Source organism: Canis lupus, chromosome X (genome assembly GCF_048164855.1).
Source record: "Canis lupus baileyi chromosome X, mCanLup2.hap1, whole genome shotgun sequence".
Classification (NCBI taxonomy): Eukaryota; Metazoa; Chordata; class Mammalia; order Carnivora; family Canidae; genus Canis; species Canis lupus.
The window spans coordinates 48,124,517-48,135,927 of record NC_132876.1 but is presented as its reverse complement, the minus strand read 5'-3'; the positions used below and the strand labels follow the sequence as shown (position 1 = coordinate 48,135,927).

The 11,411-nt window shown below is 41.7% G+C and overlaps 1 long non-coding RNA gene across 1 annotated transcript; it reads right to left on the bottom strand.

Moving 5' to 3' along the window:
• Window positions 1–1,655: 1,655 nt before the first annotated feature.
• Window positions 1,656–10,292, bottom strand: LOC140627655 (uncharacterized). Its single transcript, XR_012026296.1, has 5 exons — window positions 10,191–10,292; window positions 5,336–5,448; window positions 3,407–3,447; window positions 2,826–2,918; window positions 1,656–2,564 (listed from the first exon to the last, which is right to left on the bottom strand). It is a non-coding gene; the product is annotated as an uncharacterized lncRNA (long non-coding RNA).
• Window positions 10,293–11,411: the final 1,119 nt, after the last annotated feature.

The following is an 11,411-nucleotide window of genomic DNA, read 5'->3' as shown; positions in this document are numbered from 1 at the left end:
AACTGAAGTTTGGTAGATGACAACAACCATTAAGGCTAGTTGGTGACAAGTTGCCAAAAGCTGACGGTTTTCAAGGATGCAGGAGACGAGTTACCTAAAGCAGCAATGAAAAGCAAGAGAAGCATTTATTCAGCCTTCAGGCTCTGTGGTACAAAGGTGGTAGGAGAGAAAAATCATCTGCTCCTCTTGAGTTGGCTTCAGGGGCATGAATCCTCAGGGGAGAGCCTGGTTTCTGTTAGGGGAAGGCAATAAAGGGCATATTTACAGAAGAGGTTGAGGATATAGGGGATTACTGAGGGTGCATTATGCTTTAGGAATAAAGAATGTGTGTGAGAGGTGAGCTAGAAAGGGGATGTGGTCACAGCCTTATGGAGGTTAAAATGAGGGCATTGAGGGGTATCATGGGAGATTCTCAGGGTTGTTGTGGTAACTGGCATAAATGAGGATAAACATAATAATTAGATGAGTTCTGATGGATTCAAGACAGATTCAGGGCATATTTTAAACTGTGGGCTATGGTGGGGTGGGTGAGTGTCTGCGACGTCCTTGATGACCCCAAGTAATATGGAAATTCAATCTTACACCTGGACACAATGCATCATGTCATTCTTGGAAACAGAGATTGCATAAATCTGTGATGATAGCAAAATGGCCTAGAAACTCACTTCACATTCAAGATAGGACTACCTCTGAGGAAGTGGAAGAGTAAATGGACACAGGGAAAGGGTCAAGGGAACCTCAAATTTTCTGTATTATTTTTACTCTTAAAAAAGACAGTAAATAAACCCAAATGTTAAAATCATTCAACTCTGAGTCATGGAAACATTGGTGTTTATTATATTTAGTGCCTGTGACAATGTAGGTACTCAATAAATATTATTTGTTGAATGAAGGTGGCCTTCTGCTTTAAAAATTTCTCCAACAAATGCACAAAATTCTCAAATTAACATGAAGTGCTACAAGAGCACAGAAAAGGGAATGGATGTTTTGTTCTATGTAGAGTATTTCTACCACCATACATGAGCCATATGGAAAATACAGGAGACAAGCTATAATCCTATCTCCATCTTACTTTAATGCTCTAAGGTTCTGGGTGAGTATCCAGAAAATAACATCGGGCATTTAGTCCTTTCAAGTAACTATGGAATCCTCACTTTTCCCCTCCAACATGGACACTGGGTGGTGCTGCTGTCCAAAATTACTGCTCTATAATGGATGTATTACTTCAATCTATAGACAGGTATTTAGTGTTGCCTGTGGGCCAAGCAAAGTGCTAGGGATTGAGGAGATATAGATGAATAGCCTCAGTAGATCCTCCTGTGATTACCCTAAACTGACTACTACCATGTTCAGTGGCTGAGAAAATTGAAAATGTGAGTTTTATTTTTTTATTTTATTTTTAAAAGATTTTATTTATTTACTTGGGAGGGAGAGAGAGAGAGAGAGAGCGAACAGGGCAGAGGCAGAGGGAGCAGCAGACTCCTCGCTGAGTAGGGAGCCCCATGAGAGGCTCCATTACAGGAACCTACGATCAAGACCTGAACCAAATTAGATGCTTATCAGACTGGGACACCCAGGTGCTCCCAAATGTGACTTTTATAAAGGAGAGCACCACTGTCACAGAAATGCTCAACTATGAGGGTGAATGACTCTGAACTGCCCACCCTCTCAATGAGCTCCCCTCCTCCATGACCTGGTCAAGGATTAGAACAGATGCCACTGAGCGTTGCTTCCAAACCATTGTGTGGTTATCACAGCGTACTTAGGCTCTCTGGCTATAAAAAGTCAGTTCCACATGTTGGAAGCTAACTGGGAAAGAAGTGTTTGCTTATTTAGAGGTCCCAGTTACCTTGGAGAAGTGAGAAAACTTGGGAAGAAGGGAAGTGGATCCTCAGCACAAGAATAATGGGAGAGACCAGGGTCTATGTAGGCGGCTCTGTTATGACATCATCAAGATACTGAGGCAGGGGAGAGGTCTTGAGTAGAAGTGAGACCAAGGGCTCAAGCCTACAAGACAAAGCAGGGGGTAGGGGCGAAGGGGCGGGCCTGGGATCCATCAGCCAATCATAGATGGCTGGGGCGTGGCCTGACCCACAGCTTATCACCGCAGGGTCCCAGGTGGGAAGGCTAACCTCGTCCTGTGTGTGGAGCCGCGTGGGTCCGAAGTTCGGCTTTCTTTTGTCTTCAGGCCATCAGGTGAGGAGGACATGTGGTCCTGCTGGAGCCAGAAGACTATGGGGACAGGAGGGCGCAGTGGCTGCGGGGCCGGAGCTGACGGTCTCTCAGGAACTGGAGGAATCGGGTTGGGACTAGCGTTTTGTGACTGCGCCTCCTGGAGAGTCCACGTTTTTGTTTTCTGCAGCGCCGCCTTCTGCGCTTTACAGAGTCCTCGCTGGGTGGGTCCTTGGAAGGCCCAAAAGGGCGGCCCCTCAGAACTGCCGGTACACTGTGGCTGCCAACTGGAGGATGGGAGGACGAGGAGTTTGGGGGGTGCCCGGAATGGGCCGTCTGGGGCCCGGCCCTTCGTGCTTTTCCTTCTTGTGGTCAAAAGGTGGGCTTCGCACCTGACAACAATGATAGTTACCTTAAAATGTAAGCAAACTGCTCCGGACAAACAGGCCCATGCACCCAGCCTTTTCTGATTTGTTGGTCCCTGTTTCCCTCCCTCTGGAGATGGGCATCTGACAGCTCGTTAGGGGAGGGTCTTAGGGTGACCTTGATGGAAGGGAGGCATATTCAGGACTTCTGGCTGCTTGGGGGCCTCACCATTCTGCTCTGGGCACTAGATGTGCCTTACCCCTACCAGGATGGGACCAGGCACGTACTGGACAGCTCGTTTTCCAATCTCTGGGGTCTTCTGTTGTCTCGGCTCGGAAAAATCCAGGATGGTCACAGGGCGCCTCATTTCCTAACCTCTCCTTTTTCAAAGAAAACATGATGTAATAAAATCAACTCTATTTGGCTTATCCTATTCTGCTGAAGTCATTTGGTCTGATCCTAATTAGCTGTGCCTTCTTACAGCATTTACAAACCGGCGCCATAAGGAGCTATTATGAGACATGTAATTAGTTACAGCTGGATTAAATACCCTCCCTCTCTTATTGTAGCTCCTGAATCTGCTATCTTTGGGCAGATAAAGTAGAAAGAAACTAATAACAACTTATGCTACTCTTTTTTATGTACTGCTTCCTACTGCCCAAGAAAAATACCCCCCCCCATTAATTGAATACAAAGTGAATTTGCTCAAATTGATGCTATTTTCTATTAAACCTGGATTTTAGAGCATCTTGGTTTGTAGTGCATCCTGATTCTGTGGCTTTTACTGCCTATCAGAAATGGGGCAGTGGGTGGTCCTGTGAAGATGGTGAAGTAGGGAACGTCAACTCACCTGGCCCCACCAACTTACCTAGGTAACTGTCAGATCATCCTGAACACTACGAATTCGACCTGAGATTTAAAGAGAGAACAGCCAGAATGCTACAGAGAGAATGGTTTTTGCTTCTAGCAAGGTATTAAGGCAGAAATAAATAAAAAAGAATCCAGTAGGAGAGGGACACTGCGAGGAGCTGAGCTGAGGCCGGGAGGCGAAAGCCTCCAGGAGAAGAGAGACCAGCCCCAGAAAAGTGGGAACTTTAAAAATCTGCACTAGATTCTTCCTGGACGGAAAAGCACTTAGGGAAATCAGGCAGAGTCGCAGGAGGGGCAGTGAAGCCTCCAGTTTCCCCGAGTCAAAATAGAGGAAATGTGCCCTGGAGGAAAGCACTCCACAAACTGGACCAAACTCGGTAAAGGGCTACAGCGTGCAGTTGACAGGACATTTGGGAGAAGTCACTTGGTTCGGTGGGTGGCTCGGGATGGAGGTAACTGCCCTGCTGCCTCTGGGGGCCATGAACCTGGGAGCGCAAATCCAGCAGCACAGGGCCCCAGATCCCAGGGCACTTGGTGGACACAGACCATGATCCTGTACTCCCCCCAGGACAGGGGGAGACAGGGAGGGCACAGGACAGCAAGGACTCTCCTGCCCCTGAGTACCCCCAAGATGTGTAGATAAGGATACCTGCACCTGCCCCAGGAGTATCTAGGCCAGTGTGGACTTGGAGACTGCATTAGTTACTAGTGGGGAGCTGACTCCAGAGCTGGAATTCTAGCTGCTGCCAGTGTTGTCGTTCCTCCTTGTTTCACCCTGTGCCTGGGAGGGGTGGGACCACCAGGGGACGAAGGCCTCACAGGATAAACAGCTCCAATTGAGCCTGACACCCAAAGGGGGCAGACATCTTCCCCAGGTACACACACCTAATAATCCGCACAGCAGGCCCCTCCTACAGAACACCAGCTGCAAGAACACGGGAAGAGCAAGTTCTTGACCAAGCAGCACTGGAAAGCTCCAGGGAAAGTCGAGGGATTTATACTATATAGAACTAGAGAGCAACCCTTCTTTTTTTCTTTTTTTCCCTTTTTACAGTACAACTCGTTTTTATATCAGACTAAAAATTTCCAATATTTTTTTCTCTATTCCCACCTTAACTACAATATTTTATCAGCTCTTCATTTTTAAGTTTCTTCCTTTTTGACTTTCATATGTCTACAATTACATGTCTTAGATATATTTTCCACTTCTAGATTCCCTTCAACATACTCAATTTAATTTTGGGAGATATACGAGATTTTTGTTTGCTTTGTGTTTTTTTGTTTCCTCTGCCTCATTTTGTTCTGCAATGGCAGAAGTTAATACCTTCTGAAACACGACCAGCATGCACCCAGAACCATGTAGTATACTGTGCTGGTTCATTCTGTGAGATTATATTCTCTCTTCATTCCCATCGGGCCCCCTTCTTTTGTCTCATTTATGTTTTGGTGGTTCAATGTTCGGGCTTTCTGCAAGTACTGCTGGTTTATATAAATTTGGGACTAAGCATCTTCTAACATACAGAACTTAATATACTCAGAACCAAGAGGATTGCCCTCTAGGACTCAGGTAGACTACATTCTCCCTCCACTACAACTTCATCACCACCACCATCTCCCAGTCCTCCCTGCTTTTTTCTTCTCTTTTTTCTTTTTTTCCTCTTTACTTTTGCTTTCTTCTCTTTTTATTCTTTCTTTTTTTCTTCTTCTTTAGGATTCTTCACCTTTTATTTATTACTACTTTATTTAAAATCTTTTTTTCACTTTAGTGGTCCTTTTGTTTCTTTTGCTATGATCTATATTTTCTGGTCTCTGACCTTGTCAGAATCATCTAGGGTGAAATTTACTCAGGTCAGGGTGGATGTGCTTGACTCAGCCCACTCATATAGCCACACTGCACCAAGCAAAATCACTAGAAGGAAGAACTCACCAGAAAAGAAGGAATCAGAAACAGTACTCTCTGCCACAGGGTTACAGAATATGGATTACAATTCGATGTCAGAAAGCCAATTCAGAAGCACAAGTATAAAGCTACCGATGGCTCTGGAAAAAAGCATAAAGGATTCAAGGGAGTTCGTAAGTGCAGATTTTAGATCTAATCAGGCCGAAATTAATCAATTAAAGGAGATGTAATCCAAATTGGAGGTCCTAACAATGAGGGTTAATGAGGTGGAAGAAAGCGTGAGCAACATAGAAGACAAGTTGATGTCAAGGAAGAAAGCTGAGGAAAAAAGACAAAAACAAAATACCATGAGGAAAGGTTAAGGGAAATAAATGATAGCCTCAGAAGGAAAAAATCTACATATAATTGGGGTTCCAGAAAGCACGAAGAGGGCCAGAGGGCCAGAAAGCATATTTGAACAAATCATAGCTGAGAACTTCCCCAATTTGGGGATGGAAACGGGAATTCAGATCCAGAAGATAGAGAGGTCTCCCCCCCCCCAATCAATATAAACCATTCAACACCTTGGCATTTAATAGTGAAACTTGCAAGTTCCAAAGGTAAAGAGAAAATCCTTAAAGCAGTGAGAGACAAGAGATTCTTAACCTAATATTTCTCCCCGTGTAAGTTAAGAGCAGACCTCTCCACAGAGACGTGGCAGGCCAGAAAGGGCTGGCAGGATATATTTAGGGTACTAAATGAGAAGAACATGCAGCCAAGAATACTATATCCAGCAAGGCTCTCATTCAGAATAGAAGGAGAGGTAAAGAGCTTCCAAGATAGGCAGAAACTGAAAGAATATGTGACCACCAAACCAGCTCTGCAAGAAATATTAAGGGGGACCCTGTAAAAGAAAGAGGAAGCCCAAAGAAATAATCCACAAAACAGGGACTGAATAGGTATTACAATGACACTACATTCATGTCTTTCAATAGTTACTCTGAATGTGAATGGGCTAAATGATCCCATCAAAAGACGCCGGGTTTTGGACTGTATAAAAAAGCAAGACCCATATGTATGCTGTCTACAAGAGACTCATTTTAGACCTAAGGACACCTCCAGCCTGAAAATGAAAGGTTGGAGAACCATTTACCATTCAAATGGTCCTCAAAAGAAATCTAGGGGAGCAGTCCTCAAATCAGATAAATTAAAATTTATCCCAAAGACTGTACTAAGAGATGAAGAGGGACACTGTATCATACTTAAAGAGTCTATCCAACAAGAAGACTTAACAATCATGAATATTTATGTCCCTAATGTGGGAGCTGCCAAGTATATCAATCAATTAATAACCAAAGTAAAGGCATACTTAGATAATAATACACTAATAGTAGGAGATTCCAACATGGCACTTTCTGCAAATGACGCATCTTTTAAGCAGATCATCACCAAAGAAACGAGCTTTAAATGATACACTGGACAAGATGGATTTCACAGATACATACAGAACTTTGCATCTGAGCGCAACTAAATACACATTCTTCTCAAGTGCACATGAAAGTTTCTCCAGAATAGACCACATACTGGGTCACAAATCAGGTCTCAACTGATACCAAAAGACTGGGATTGTCCCCTGCATATTTTCAGACCACAATGCTTTAAAACCAGAACTCAATCACAAGAAGAAATTTGGATGAAACTCAAACATGTGGAGGTTAAAGAGCATCCTGCTAAAAGATGAATGGGTCAAACAGGAAATTAGAGAAGAATTAAAAAGATTCATGGAAAGTAATGAACATAAAGATACAACCATTCAAAATCTTTGGGATACAGCAAAAGTAGTCCTAAGGGGGAAATACATCGCAATACAAGTATCCTTCAAAAAACTGGAAAAACCTCAAATACACAAGCTAACCTCGCACCTAAAGGAACTGGAGGAAAAACAGCAAATAGATCCTACACCCAGCAGAAGAAGAGAGTTAATAAAGACTCGAGCAGAACTCAATGAAATAGAGACCAGAAGAACTGTAGAGCAGATCAACAAAACCAGGAGTTGGTTCTTTGAAAGAATAAGATAGATAAACCATTAGCCAGCCTTATTAAAAAGATAACACTCGGACAGCCTGGGTGGCTCAGCGGTTTAAGTGCCTGCCTTCCGCCCAGGGCGTGATCCTGGAGTCCCAGGATCTAGTCCCACGTCAGACTCCCTGCATGGAGCCTGCTCTTCCCTCTGCCTGTGTCTCTGCCTCTCTCTCTCTCTGTCTCTCATGAATAAATAAATAAGATATTTTTTAAAGGGGATCCCTGGGTGGCGCAGCGGTTTGGCGCCTGCCTTTGGCCCAGGGCGCGATCCTGGAGACCTGGGATCGAATCCCACATCAGGGTCCCGGTGCATGGAGCCTGCTTCTCCCTCTGCCTATGTCTCTGCCTCTCTCTCTTTCTCTCTCTGTGACTATCATAAATAAATAAAAATTTTTAAAAAAAGATATTTTTTTAAAAAAAGACTCAAATTAATAAAATCATGAATGAAAAAGGAGAGATCACAAACAATGCTAAGGAAATACGAACGAATTTAAAAACATATTATTAGCAGCTATATGCCAACAAATTAGGCAATCTAGAAGAAATGGATGCATTTCTGGAAAACCACAAATTACCAAACCTGTAACAGGAAGAAATAGAAAACCTGAACCAGCCACTAACCAGGGAGGAAATTGAAGCAGTCATCAAAAACCTCCAAAGACACAAAAGTCCAGGGCCAGAGGACTTCCCAGGGGAATTCTATCAAACATTTAAAGAATAAATAATACCTATTTTAAAGAAGAAATAATACAAAGATAAACTCAAAATGCATGAAAGATCTAAGTGTCAGACAAGAATCCATCAAAATCCTAGAGGAGGACACAGGCCACACCCTTTTTGAACTTGGCCACAGCAACTTCTTGCAAGATACATTCATGAAGGCAAGAGAAACAAAAGCAAAAATGAACTGTTGGTACTTCATCAAGATAAGAAGCTTCTGCCCAGCAAAAGAAACAGTCAACAAAAGTAAAAGCCTACAGAATGGGAGAAGACATTTGCAAATGACCTATCAGATCAAGGGCTAGTTTCCAAGATCTATAAAGAACTTATTAAACTCAACACCCAAGAAGAAAAAAAAAACAATCCAATCATAAAATGGGCAAAAGACATGAACAGAAATCTCAGAGAGGAAGACATAGACATGGCCTCAAGCGCATGAGTAAACGTTCCACATCACTGGCCATCAGGGAAATACAAATAAAAACCACAATGAGATACTACCTCACACCAGTGAGGATGGTGAAACTTAACAAGACAGGAAACAACAAATGTTGGAGGGGATATGGAGAAAGGGGAACCCTCTTGCACTGTTGGTGGGAGTGTGAACTGGTGCAGCCACTCTAGAAAATTGTGTGGAGTTTCCTCAAAGAGTTAAAAATAGAACTGCCCTACGACCCAGCAATTGCACTGCTAGGGACTTACCCCAAAGATACAGATGCAGTGAAATGCTGAGACACCTGCACCCCAGTGTTTATAGAAGCTATATCCACAATAGCCAAACTGTGGAAGGAGCCTCGCTGTCCATTGAAAGATGAGTGGATAAAGAAGATGTGGTCTATGTATACAATGGAATATTACTCAGCCATTAGAAATGACAAATACCCACCATTTGCTTCAATATGGGTGGAACTGGAGGGTATTATGCTGAGTGAAATAAGTTAACTGGAGAAGGACAAACATTATATGGTGTCATTCATTTGGGGAATATAAAAAATAGTGAAATGGAATGAAGGAGAAAGGAGAGAAAATGAGTGGAAATATCAAAGAGGGTGACAGAACATGAGAGACTCCTAACTCTGTTAAACAAACAAGGGGTAGTGGGCGGGGGTTGGGGTGACTGGGTGATGGGCACTGAGGGGGGCACATGGCGGGATGAGCACTGGGTGTTATGCTGTATGTTGGCAAATTGAACTCCAATAAAAAAAAGATTTAAAAAAAACCCCTAAATTCTCAAGACTAAGTATCTTGGCCAGTTGAGGGATAACTGTATTGATGGAACTTTTCTATCTCCTCACTATATCAATGTCAATATGCTGCTTATGATAATGTACTAATGTTCTGCAAGATATTACAATTTGAGGAAACTGAGTAAAGGGTAAAAGGAATCTCTATGTATTTTTTATTACAACTACATGTAAATTTACAAGGATCTTAAAATGAAGTGTTTAATCTTAAAAAGTGAGAGGAAAATAATCATGGTTTCCGATTATCAAAAAAATAGTGTTAACATTCTGTAGTGGAAATGGGGTGAGACAGATTTGTTAACTCAAAAGGAATATTGCAAAATGCTTTTCCAGCCTGTGTGTTTATGAATAAACATATATATACAATTATATATATATATATATAATTGTATAATACTACCATATATACCTTTACCATTATAGATATCCTCAGTAACCAGTACTTTCTGCAGATGATCTCATTTTCTCCTTACCACAATCCTCAATCATTTTTTGTCTTTAATTGCCTCCTCAGTAACAATAAATTTATTCACTTTATTATTTTTATTTTGTTATTATTTTATGAATATATATTACACATATATATGTGTTCATGTGTATATGTGTGTCTATGTATATACATTTATAAATATATATATACACATACATATCCAAATAAAAGTACCCACTTACTGAATACCTATTATAACAATGGTTACAGCAAAGAGGCCACAACCTTCAGGGACTACAATACCACAGCTAAAATAACAAGGATCACAAGTCCAAGCAGTCAATGCCAGGCAGTTATCCTCCTAAAACCACCAGCACCAGTCAAACCTCAGCAATCACCAATCCAGTGCACAGCATAGAGCATTTACCTTCCAGTAGAAGCAAATGAGGGTCCAGAAGAAGCCATCTGAATTCTAGGAGCCTTTTCTCCAGTGCCAAGGCCAAATAAGCCACCAATGACTCTTGTCTCCCCACCCCACCCTTCAACCATTTATGTGCCTAATATCATAATAGAATGACTTGGTGAATGGCAAGGCCATTGTGAGAAACTGCTTTGTCAACAGTACAGTCAGAGGGTAATGAACTAAGCAAAGCCGGGTGTGGATGGATCCAATGAGGATGGCCAAACCAGCTATACACAGATAAAGGCCCTACATATTTCCACATATCTGAGTGTACAGTAAGCAAACTGAAAGTACCAGATAGATTTGGCAATAGAGTTTTTCCTCTCACTCTCAACTTAAAACACAATATATGAGTACATCACATTTAATCTAGTGTGTCCCTTTGATGCAGCCACTGGAAGAAATAGGATAGATCTCCACCTATAATTTGATGCAGATATCAAGACTGATGATGCCAAACATACAGCAAAAAGATATGTAAAAGTTTATTATTCATATAATGAGGCTACTAGGGAGAGCATGGTGGAACTCACAAGCATGTTAAAAAATGTATTGAAAAAAATGTATTGAGAAAATAAGGAAAGGAGACTGACTTGGGATTTTTAAGGTATTTAAGGGGTGGGGACAGAGTAAGGATTTCTGTATGTAGGCTCATGTGGCTTGGTTCTCCACCTGGTGCTAAAGAAGGGTGCATTTAAAAGCTTACCAGATATGGGGCAGAAGAGAGAGACAGAGGTGAGGTTTAAAAGTTGTCACCAGTCAAATATTAAAAAAGGGAGCTTTAGCTGATTTTCCTAATACATGGAAACAAACACAGAGGGTTAAACAAAATAAGGAGTCAGAGGAATATGTCACAAATTAAAGAATAGGACAAAATCACAGCAATAGCATTAAATGAAATGGAGATGATCAATATGCCTGATAGAGAATTCAAAGTAAAGGTAATAAAGATATTTACTGGACTTGAGAAATGAGTGGAGGATCTCAGTAAAATCTTCAAGAAAGATATAGAAAATATTTTAAAATAATCAGAAATGAAGAGCTTATTAACTGAAATTAAAAATACACTAGAGGAGATAAAAAGTAAACTAGAGGAAGCACAAGAATGGATCAGTGAGCTGGAAGAGAGAGTAATGGAAAGTAATCAAACTGAATAGGAAAGTTTTTAAAAATTATTTTAAAAAT